This window comes from Cornus florida, unplaced genomic scaffold, assembly GCF_030987335.1.
Source record: "Cornus florida cultivar Cherokee Brave unplaced genomic scaffold, ASM3098733v1 CherokeeBrave_3.0.0_Hap2_Chr04, whole genome shotgun sequence".
Taxonomy (NCBI): domain Eukaryota; kingdom Viridiplantae; phylum Streptophyta; class Magnoliopsida; order Cornales; family Cornaceae; genus Cornus; species Cornus florida.
In genome coordinates this window covers 89,998,487-90,011,217 of record NW_026775574.1, presented here as the reverse complement: position 1 = coordinate 90,011,217, position 12,731 = coordinate 89,998,487, and the positions used below count along the sequence as shown (strand labels likewise).

Sequence of the window (12,731 nt, the reverse complement as noted above, 5' to 3'; positions counted from 1 at the left end):
TTTTAAGTGTTCATCTTGCTACCATAAGATTATATGCGACCGCAAAATCATAGATAACCTCTCCAGCGTTGATCTTGCCTATTTCAAACACTCCAAAATCTATTCCCATGCTCGTTCAACAAAATATAGGTAATTAGAATACCGAAATAAACCAGACATAAACCAGATTATTCCTCACAAATAGAGTAAATAAGGGAACAACATAACACAAAGACAACAATAATTACCATATGATACAATTAAAAAAAAAATTGAAGAAGAAAAAGAAGAAACATAGTCACTGCCTTACCACAGGAATTCAAATATATATATATATATATATATATAATATTATATATATGTAACTCATATTTTATCTTCCTTTTCTGCTTTTCTACTCAGAAAAGAATCAATCTAACTCATATTTTATCTTCCTTTAGAATCAATCAATCGAGCTAAGAATAACTTTGTGCTGGGAAACCTATTCTTGACTCTGCTTAGTTTTGATTATAGAAAAAGAAAAAGAGAGCACAAAAGCAAAAACAACCAACAGAATGAGTTAATGAGTAACATACAAGATATGATTGACCATCTCCCACCATGGTTCCACTGAAGAAAAATTAATCGAATCGACAGGTTCAGTTTTCACCACATTGAGGCCTTTATTATTATCTGTTATAGCCGAACTTGAACATTGACCCCGATCGTTGATGATCCTTGGCTCCCTCCCTGTATTTCATTCATGAATTTGAATATTTGATACTGAGATGGAAAACCACAAGGTGTGCACATTTGTGTGCTAAACGAAACAAAAGAAGTAAAAGCAAAATTATACCATGTCTCGTCTCTTCATGACTGCACATTTCTCTCTCTTTTTGAACCACTTGCATCATTTCGCCTGTTTAATATGGCCACTAATCTGTATTTATTGGATAACGATAAAATACAATATTTATGAAATTAAAGATGAAGCTTTTGTAACAATAGAATGCAGCTCCAACAAACCACCATGCAAATTGGTAACAGGGAAGGAACACAAGCTAAACTGACAATTCGGGATTGCAATAGAGACGTACTGGAATGTCACAGAACTCTGAAGATCCAGTAATTTTCTGCTGGACTACATTCCATGAGGAAAGTACCTTCCTTCTGAGACACTCCATCAGTGCCTACATTAGGTTCATCATTTTTAATGTGAGGTAAAAAAAAAAAAAAAAATTTAATCTAATGATGATACAGGAAATATAGGACTTCTAACTTCACCCAAATAATTAATAAAGCACTAACTTGATGTAACGACTCAAAATTAATACTTTTTAAACAAAAAAACATTCGGCATGATCTCTTCTAAAAATAGGCCTATCACAACCTGTTTAATTGCATTTTTAACCTGTCATGGCTCAAATTCCGAATTCACGGCAACAAAAGATAATGATACAACCAACTAATCTAGACAATGCTTCAAACTAGGATTATCCATCCATTCATCAACAAGTTGCATACTATCAAATCCCCATCCAAAACATCATCAATACTTTAGTTATATTACATGACAAAGTTCTACAAAATAATTATACATCTTTGCACTTCTAGTGTTTTACAAAATAATGGGGAATATACAAAGATACAAAAGTGAACTTCTAACGCCGTTTAAGCTTGAGGTGGGTTGTCATCCACTAGTTCCTTTCCAAGACCTGAAAAAAAAAATATAGATATAGGGGTGAGCATATAGCTCAGCAGGTGACACTTAAAACACAATTCTTGTGTCCTAGTGAATCCAAATAAAGCATATGCCAATGGGAGATTGGGGATATGCATTGAAGGGGAAAAATAATTACAAGTACAAGTCAAATTCAATCACACACAAATGCAAATGGAGTGAGATGCAATGCATGCTAAAGTCACTCCCCGTTTTCATTCTCAAAACCATCACGTTCAAAGTTAATGTAACCCCCTTTGGTAACCCCGCCGCTATGAGAGGAGGATTGGCTACCGTCCCTAGGCCCTTGGTGACCCCGTGGCGCCGTCGAGGGGCCCGAATAGCTCAACCACGCTAGGGTACTCTCCCTAGTCCTCCCTAGGCTACATTAACCTCCGGCCCGTTGGTAACCCCGCAGCGACCGGGTTTGTCAAAACTAATTTTTTTCCAAAACATTCATTCCCAAATCCCCATTTTCATTTCAAGACAACCACTTCCCTTTTTCATGTAACCCAATGAGATGTAAGCTCATGTCATGATCTCAATATAATGACAAATGGGAACTTAGCACAATAATAAATAAGCATGTTCTCATGGCATCATTATAGCATGTTAGCAACCTCAAAAAAAAAATGTAAACAACCATCACATAGACATACTTTTCATTCAACCATGTTATACACATTTACATAACTAGCATGTTGTCAATTAAATCATTTTAATCAAAATCAACAACAATTAAACATGATATAACACACATAGAGGAGCATGATTCATTATAGAACAAGATTCCATGTCTTAAAATGTCCCTACCTCACAATCCAAGCCGAAATCCCTAGAATAGGTCCTCCAAATTCGAGCTCCAAGGAAGACTCAAATCTGGAAATTAGTAGTATGGATGCGTAGAGTTCGCTACAAGCTTCATTTTGCCTCAAACGGCACCTCAATCCGACAAAAGATGAAGGAGCAATCAACAATGGAAGTTGAAGTGAAAAGAAAAGAAAAAAGAAAAAAGAAAAAAGGAGAAGCCGAGAGCAGTCGGGAGAGAGAGAGAGCAGCAGAGACTAATTTTGGTCTCACAAATCACTTAAAAAGTGATGTGGGTCCCACTTTATTTTATATTTATTTTCTCTTTTTCTTTTTCATTTAAATCACACACCACACACACACAATTATGTACATAGACTTCACATTCTCCCCAACTTTAAAAAAAATTTCGTCCTCGAAATTAAGACATACCTGAGGAAGAAAACAACGCTGGGTACTTGGACCGAACCTCCTGTTCGAGCTCCCAAGTAGCCTCCTTGACTCCATGGTGTCTCCAAAGGACTTTCACCATTGGTATCATCTTGTTCCTCAACACCTTCTGCTAAGTGTCAAAGATCTGAACTGGTCCTTCCTCGTAGGAAACATCCTCATCAATATCCACATCAACCCAACTCAAAATGTGAGATGGATCCGGCTCGTACTTTCGTAACATCGATACATGAAAGAAATTGTGAACTCTGTCCATCTGTGGTGGTAAAGCAAGTCTGTAGGCAACCTCTCCTACCCGATCCAAAATCTCGAATGGTCCAATAAATCGTGGCGATAACTTGCCACTCTTCCCAAATCTCATCAACCCCTTCCGTGGAGAAACCCGTAGAAAAACGTGGTCTCCCACCTCAAAGGATAACGGTCGTCTCCGCTTATCCGCATAGCTCTTCTGTCGGCTCTAAGCTGTAAGTAACCTCTGTCTTATCAACTTAATCTTCTCAGTAGTCTTGAGTACAATGTCGGGTCCTAAGGCGGCTGTCTCGCCTACCTCAGTCCAACAAACAGGAGACCTACAAGGTCTACCATACAACGCCTCAAATGGAGCCATCTGGATGCTCGCCTGATAACTGTTGTTGTAGGCAAACTCAATAAGTGGAGGTGATCCTCCCAACTACCTCCCAAATCAAGTACACATGCTCGAAGCATATCCTCCAAAATCTGGATAGCACGCTCTGACTGACCGTCTGTCTGTGGATGGAATGCCGTACTAAGATGCAACGCTGAACCAAACGCTGCTTGAAGTCCTTCCCAGAACTTCGAAGTGAACTTAGCATCCCTATCGGACACAATGGTTACAGGGACTCCATGTAACCTTATAATCTCTTTCACATAAAATACACCAAGCTTCTCTGCATCGTCTGTTGCCTTAATAGGCAAAAAGTGAGCCGTCTTGGTCAATTTGTCAATGATGACCCATACGGACTCATTGCCCCTTCGTGACCTTGGAAAACCTGTCACAAAATCCATAGCGATATGCTCCCATTTCCATTGCGCTACAGGTAATGGTTGCAACAAACCTGCTGGCCTTTGATGCTCGGCCTTCACCTGCTGACAGGTAAGGCATCTAGCCACAAACTGTGCAACATCATTTTTCATCCCGCTCCACCAATACTGACGTCTCAAATTGTGATACATTTTAGTATCACCTGGATGAACTGCAAAACGGGAAGTGTGAAACTCCCGTAGGACATCCTCACGACATACTGTGGGAACCACCAACAAACCCCTGAACCGTAGACCCCCATCTGCATGCAAGGCCCAATCTTTCACTGTCTCACCACTAGAGATCAAAGTGTGGATGGCATCTAAGTCCGAGTCCTGTCTCTGTGACTCAATCACTCGTACAACAAGAGTAGGCTGAGCCACAAGACTAAATAAGAATGCCGACTCACTGTAACCATCATCATCAAAACATTGTAATCCCATCTCTGTCAGATCTTCAAGCATCTTCCACTTCCGAATAGCTAAACTGGCCAAAGTTCCATGAGATTTTCGGCTTAAGGCATCAGCTACAACATTTGCCTTGCCCGAATGATACTGCAAATCAAAGTTGTAATCTTCCAAGTACTCAACCCATCATCTCTGTCTGTTGTTCAAGTCCTTTTGGGAAAAAAGGTACTTGAGACTTTTGTGATCTGAAAATACCTCGAATCTCTCACCATACAAGTAATGTCTCCAACACTTCAAGGCAAATACAACTGCCGCTAACTCCAGGTCATGAGTAGGGTAGTTGTACTCGTGAGTCTTCAACTGTCGAGACCCATAAGCCACTACTCTACCATCCTGCATCAACACACATCCCAACCCGTCACGTGAAGCATCACAATAGATCACATAACCCAAGCCACGCTCAGGTATCACCAACACTGGCGCTGTAGTCAATCTCATCTTCAACTTCTGAAAAGATAAATCACAGGCCTCATTCCAGACAAACTTGACCCCTTTCCGGGTCAAACGGGTTATAGGAGCTGCCAAACGGGAGAAATCCTTCACAAATCTCCGATAGTAACCCGCTAAACTAAGAAAACTGCGGATCTCAAACACATTCTTGGGTCGCTCCCAAGTCAAAACTGCTTCAACCTTTGATGGATCAACTGATACTCCACCTTCTGAAACAACATGCCCCAAAAACTTCACCTCCTGTAGCCAAAACTCACATTTCTCGTATTTGGCATACAATCGGTGCTTTCGCAAAATCTGTAAAACAATACTCAAATGGACTTTGTGATCTTCCCGAGTCCGTGAGTACACAAGAATGTCATCCACGAAAACTACCACAAACTGGTCCAAGTAATCGTGAAAGACGCGGTTCATCAAGTCCATGAATACCGCTGGCGCATTAGTCAAGCCAAAAGGCATAACAAGGAACTCATAGTGTCCATACCGTGTACGGAATGCTGTCTTCGGGATATCCTCATCCCTAACCCGCAACTGATAATAGCCAGACCTCAAATCAATCTTCGAGAAACAACTGGCTCCCCTCAACTGATCAAATAAATCATCTATCCTTGGCAAATGATACTTGTTCTTGATGGTGGCATGATTCAACTTCCGGTAATCAATGCACAACCTCAAAGATCCATCTTTCTTCTTAGCAAATAAGACCGGTGCGTCCCACGGTGACACACTCGGTCGGATGAAACCTTTCATCCTCAAATCATCAAGCTGCCTCTTCAATTCTTCTAATTCAACTGGGGCCAGTCGATATGGTGCCATAGAAATCGGCACAGTACCTGGCATCAAATCAATAGAGAACTCCACTCCTCGGTGTGGAGGCAACTCTGTCAAATCCTTCGGAAACACGTCCAGAAAATCACAAACAACCGCAGGATAATCCTCTTTCCCAACATCATCTTCTTCGGCTATAAGGCTAGCCAAGAAGTAATCACCATGACTTCGTCCACGAACTCCATAAAATGATGAAATGTGGGAATCACTCCGATCTCCCACGAAAAAGAAACAGTCTCCCTTGGAAGTGCAAACTGTAACCCTTCCTCTGTAACAGTCGATCGTGGCATGAAATGAAGCCAACCAATCCATCCCAAGAATGACATCAAATCTAGTCATCTCCAGGAGGATAAGGTCAAACACGAAAGTCCGCCCGACTATCACAATGGGACACTCCCGCACAATTCGGCTCAAAGACACTGAAACCCTAACTGGCGTATCAACACTCAACGCCCGTTCCAAGAAACTAACTTCCAACCCCGATGCAAGTGCAAATGATGATGAAATGAAAGAATGAGATGTACTAGAGTCAAACAAAACACGAGCCCAACAACCAAACATTTGAAATATACCTCGAAGAACTGACGGTCCAGAAGACGCATCGGTCTGTGCCAGTGCAAAAACACGTCCCTGTGGTACCTGTGCCTGAGGACTGCCAACCTGAACACCTGACTGTTGCACTGACATAGTAGGAGTATCCCTCCTAACTGACCGTGAACCCTGTGAAGACATGGCAGGCTGTAGTGGTGGCGGTCTGAAACCTGACTGAACTGTAGCCGACTGAGACGGCCTCTATCGTGACCCCCTGCCACTACCTGTGCCTGCTCCCTGGCCTGGACAATCACGAATCAAGTGACCCTGCTGGCCACACCCATAACAAGCCTTCGGAGCTGACGAAACTGAAGACGATCTCATCGGACAACTGGACTTGTAATGCCCAGGCTGCTGACATTGATAACAAACAACTGCACTCCTGTCAGATCCAGCTGGCATAGGAGTGGTAGGAGCAGATCTTGTAGACTGTTGTCCCTGAAACTGAGATGAACCACCCTTGTTCTTCTTCCAAGAAGATCCCTCTGAAGATAGCCCTGCACCCCTCTTTTGCTTCCATTGTTCTCTTCTTGCATCTTTCTCTTTATTATCAGCCTCCAACATCAAAGCCCTTTCCACTGCTTCAAAATAAACCTTAATGAACTGTGACATGATCAACGGTGTTATCCGATCATTAAGACCGGAAACAAACTTCCGAGTCTTATTAGCTTCATCTCTCACAACTTCTGGAGCAAAACGGGAGAGTGAGGTGAACTTGTTCTCATACTCCGCCACTGACATGTTCCCTTGAATAAGATTATGAAACTGGTCTTGTAACTCCCATCTTTTGGAAAGCGGAAAATACTTCTCATAAAACAGCTCCTTGAACCTGTCCCAACTCATCTCTTCAATCTTGTACTGGTTGGTGATCGACTTCCACCAAACCTTGGCATCCATAGCAAACTTGTAAGTTGCTAGGATGATCTTCAAGTGATCCTCTGTCACATCTATTGAGGTTAGTTGGGTTTCAACTTGATCCAAGTAGTCATCTGCTACCATTGGATCCGCACTGCCCTCAAACACTACCGGCATCAACTAAGAAAACCCTTTTATGATCTTGAGACGCTTCTGAGCTGGCATCTCCTCAACTTGAACTGTAGGTTGTGGTGCCGACTGCGACTGAGCAGCAATCGTTGCCCTCACGACATTTTGCAATAAACGATTAAACTCCAGTGCCACAGAACCTTCACCCACTTCTACGGGTACGGGTGTTTCAACATTCTTTCTTCTTTGGGGAACAGCTCTTGGGGGAATCAAGTCCCTAAGAAGCATGTTCACATCATTTAGCTCCTTCGGATTGGAGCTGGAGCTCTCACCAACATCACCCCTTGTTGGCCTAGGGCCAACTTCTCTAGGTTCCTCACGCCGTGACATCGTGCTATAAAACGAGAAAACGATTCAGAAACATGACACTAAGACTGTGGACGACTCAACAAGAATTGATACCGTACAACACTTAGCATGCAAGACTATGCAAGAAACATTTTAACATAAACAAGTAAGCAGTAAGCACATAGGCAGTTAAGCATGCTCATTTAAGTAAAATATCACGTAGCAAGTAGTCAAGTAAGCAACACAAACAACATTCCATGTGACCCTAAGTAGGCCTCTACCCGTCGTCCTAAAGGTTTTCGAACCTTTGCTCTGATACCAAATTTGTAACGACTCAAAACTAATACTTTCTAAACAAAAAAAAATTCGGCATGACCTCCCCTAAAAATAGGCCTATCACAACCTGTTTAATTGCATTTTTAACCTGTCATGGCTCAAATTCTGAATTCACGGCAACAAAAGATAATGATACAACTAACTAATCTAGACAATGCTTCAAACTAGGATTATCCATCCATTCATCAACAAGTCGCATACTATCAAATCCCCATCCAAAACATCATCAATACTTTAGTTATATTACATGACAAAGTTCCACAAAATAATTATACATCTTTGCACTTATAGTGTTTTACAAAATAATGGGGAATATACAAAGATACAAAAGTGAACTTCTAACGCCGTTCAAGCTTGAGGTGGGTTGTCATCCACCAGTTCCTTTCCAAGACCTGAAAAAAAATATATAGATATAGGGGTGAGCATATAGCTCAGCAGGTGACACTTAAGACACAATTCTTGTGTCCTAGTGAATCCAAATAAAGTATAGGCCAATGGGAGATTGGGGACATGCATTGAAGGGGAAAAATAATTACAAGTACAAGTCAAATTCAATCACACACAAATGCAAATGGAGTGAGATGCAATGCATGCTAAAGTCACTCCCCGTTTTCATTCTCAAAACCATCACGTTCAAAGTTAATGTAACCCCCTTTGGTAACCCCGCTGCGAGGAGAGGAGGATTGGCTACCGTCCCTAGGCCCTTGGTGACCCCGTGGCGCCGTCAAAGGGCCTGAATAGCTCAACCACGCTAGGGTACTCTCCCCAGTCCTCCCTAGGATATATTAACCTCTGGCCCGTTGGTAACCCCGCAGCGACCGGGTTTGTCAAAACCAATTTTTTTCCAAAACATTCATTCCCAAATCCCCATTTTCATTTCAAGACAACCACTTCCCTTTTTCATGCAACCTAATGAGATGTAGGCTCATGTCATGATCTCAATATAATGACAAATGGGAACTTAGCACAATAATAAATAAGCATGTTCTCATGGCATCATTATAGCATGTTAGTAACCTCAAAAAAAAATGTAAACAACCATCACATAGACATACTTTTCATTCAACCATGTTATACACATTTACATAACTAGCATGTTGTCAATTAAATCATTTTAATCAAAATCAACAACAATTAAACATGATATAACACACATAGAGGAGCATGATTCATTATAGAGCAAGATTTCATGACTTAAGATGTCCCTACCTCACAATCCAAGCCGAAATCCCTAGAATAGGTCCTCCAAATTCGAGCTCCAAGGAAGACTCAAATCTGGAAATTGATAGTATGGATGCGTAGAGCTCGCTACAAGCTTCGTTTTGCCTCAAACGGCACCTCAATCCGACAAAAGATGAAGGAGCAATCAACAATGGAAGTTGAAGTGAAAAGAAAAGAAAAAAGAAAAAAGGAGAAGCCGAGAACAGTCGGGAGAGAGAGAGAGAACAGCAGAGACCAATTTTGGTCTCACAAATCACTTAAAAAGTGATGTGGGTCCCACTTTAATTTATATTTCTTTTCTCTTTTTCTTTTTCATTTAAATCACACACCACACACACACAATTATGTACACAGACTTCACACTTGATGGCGCATCTCACTTTTTCTTAGCATTATGGCATTCTTTTATAACCATATTCGACATCTCGGTATGGCTGTTTCCATTGCTTGCAACTTCTGCACCAGATAGTGTCCAGGAAATACCCAGTATTCTTTTATCCATTCCCACAGAATCATCATTTTTCATTACAGAGTGAGTTGTTTCAGAAGCTGCTGCCCAACTCCCAACTGCTACAGCCGCCAGACCATTATCAACTAACCATGCTTTGGCCGCCGGACAATTATCAACTAACAGTGCTTCAGCCTGAGATCTCATCACTGTATCAGTATGAGGCGATCTTTCATCTCCAACTAGAACTTTCTTAGTGCCCCCTGCACCAAAATCGCTCATCAGCCTTTGAAAGTTGGACAATTCATACAAAGAGCTTCTGTCTTCTCTTTGCTTGATTCTTGGATCTCTATCAAAAGTTAAAGTATATTCCATGACCATTGGTACTTTTTCTACATCAATCACATGACATTGGCTTTCAGTTATTTCAATGTCTGATCGAAATACAACAGAAGTACTGGAATCATTGAACCCGTGTAGCATGGTCCATCTTTGGCAACTATGCCCTCATTCTTTTCTCAAGTCCACGGAGTAAACTAGTTTCTGACACCCACTTTTTCCATTTAGATTTGAACAAAAATGGGATCCCCCAATGTAATTAAATACCAAGAAATCTCGACTTCCAGATCATGGTCCAACGAGAACGCATGTCATCCTTGCTGAAACGCAATGGAGCCACGAATATTGAATACTTCTACAATCCACCCCCGCCCTATTGCATCCTCAAGATGAGTTTTCTGACCAACCAAAGCTGACACAGTTCGAGCAAATTTAGGAGGCAAAAACTGCAAAAGAATGGCACACTTTCTCATTAGACCATGATATGGAAGTCGGAGATTTCTTAGTAGTCAATTATATCTTGTTGTTCAAGTGTGTGGGAAAAGTGGGTGTCAGAAATTAGTTTTTCTCTGAGGAGAAAGAGGAAGAAGAGATAGGAGAGAGATGGTTGCGGTGGTGGCACTGCGGGAGGAGGTGGAAATCGTTGGGGGTACAGTGTGAACAGAAAACCCTCAAGTGTGGTTTTATAATTGTGGACAAAGTTGCCATTTCACAAGGTAAGATATTTGCCATTTTCTCGTTAAAATATTAAGGGGATATAAAGATAAAATCACCCAAAAAAATTGATAAAGTTGATGTGTCCTCCGCAGTTGCGGTTGGATCACCTACGTGAGTAACTCACATCTCGTTGTGGTTGGGTTAGCTGGTGACACCCACCTATATGGGTAACTCATTTCTTGTTGCGATCGGGTCACCTATCTGGGTGACAACTCAGACTCCACCCCACGTTAAAACATGGGTAACTCATCTCTCGTTACGGTCGGATCACCTACTTAGGTGACAACTCAGACTCCTCCAAACTTGATGCTCAGCATGAAATCAAATTAACTCCGACTCTGCAAATCCATCCATTTCATCTCCCATTCCTGAAATACCCAGAAGCCGCCGATCAATTAGAGGGAGGTCATTGCAGGATTTTTTCAAAAGTTTCATGTGTGAAATGAGAAAAACATCGGGAAAGGTCATTATATTTAACCCACAAGAAAATTAACAATACCTTTTGAGATAAACAAGTCCTTGTTTTGAACTGGAATAAATTTCCTTGCCAAACATATACATTGCACAACAAAAAATGAGAGAGTGTTCAAGGTAGTTGACAATTGTTTCCTTCCCCCCTCACTAGTCCTAAACTATTTCTCCTCTTTCAATAATATACTCAAAACTTGTATTTTTAAAAAAAAAAAAAAAAAAAAAAGGCTGAAAAATATATTTAATTTCTACTAACAATCTAGATACAATACCAACGTTAGATTCTATTTAGTAATTCAAAGTGTTCAACACAATATGATTTAGTTAATGGCGAGCACCATCCACAACCAGTTCATTACAGAAACAACCGAAGTTGCTTGCTGTGCCAGAAAATTCCCAAGTACGGGACGTATATGGCACCAATTCAAACTTGTCCAACTGCAATTGTTGATACAAACAAATTGACATAATATGATGCAGCACAACCAGTTGACCTTTCCAGAGATTTTACAGCAGGAATGTTCACCGTGCCAGAGATTTTAGCATACAACAAATCAAGCTAAATAATGATCAAATCCAATACTGATTCCCATTCCCAAATAGGCATGCGCAATAAGCAAAATACCGTCTTTGAAACCAAGGATTCTTCAAGATCACATTCCAGTAATCGGCAGAGATGACACGAGGAAACTACTTCTAGAGTCCATGCAGCTTGGATTGGAGGATCGTGTTGTGGCCGAAGCTCTGCTTGTTTGCGCTCCCCAGACACCCAATCTCAGTCTCTGTCGTCTGCAGGAGCTAGTACCATGGGAAATGGAACTTTAAGGTTTGAAATTCATCTTACTTCCTAAGAATACCAACTCTGTAAATGCACTCGAGTGCATTTTCAACCGTAAAAACACATTGATCTCCTGGTTGAAGGTTGTTTGCTTTGCTAAATCCTTTCCACCTTTTTGCCAGACATTTCAAACGTTCTTTCTCATGGTAGAAGACTGGCCACAATCTTGAAGCGGGATCTCGAAGGAATACAAACTTCTAATTTTCCACTACTGCCCTACCCTCCTTGAATGACATTGATGTCAACCTCGTTGGCAACTCCTGCAGAGTATTGAAGGGATGTGAAAAAAAGGTTAAATACAAGAGCAGAGGATATTTGATTGCATCAACTAGAAGGGAGAAAGAATCCCAAAATGTGCCTCACTGGTGAATCAGCGAGATTAGTACAGGGACTAAAACCAATCATTAAGCAAGAACATCCAAAAGAGGAAATGAAGCAGCACAAATTTTTTTTTTTTTTTTTTTTTGAAGAGGAAATAAAGTAGCGCGGCTAGATGACTACAATCATCCAACCGCAATTTCCAGGGTAGGTCATCAACATTCCCAACTGTTCACGAGACAAGACGATAGAAATATTTGGAATGGTCCCACCAAGAAAATTTTTGGTTCTGAATCATAGCTAAATCAACTTTTCTTCCCTCATAAATCAATGCTATTATAACCGCTTACGGAAAAGTAGGAAAATGATATATTTTAGAACCATACACCAGGCAAGGA

At 41.1% G+C, this 12,731-nt stretch overlaps 1 long non-coding RNA gene across 1 annotated transcript; it reads right to left on the bottom strand.

Annotated features, from left to right (window-relative positions):
* Nucleotides 1-8,179: 8,179 nt before the first annotated feature.
* LOC132302313 (uncharacterized) lies at nt 8,180-9,631 on the bottom strand. Its single transcript, XR_009480808.1, has 2 exons — nt 9,191-9,631; nt 8,180-8,373 (listed from the first exon to the last, which is right to left on the bottom strand). It is a non-coding gene; the product is annotated as an uncharacterized LOC132302313 (long non-coding RNA).
* Between the last annotated feature and the right edge of the window lie 3,100 nt (nt 9,632-12,731).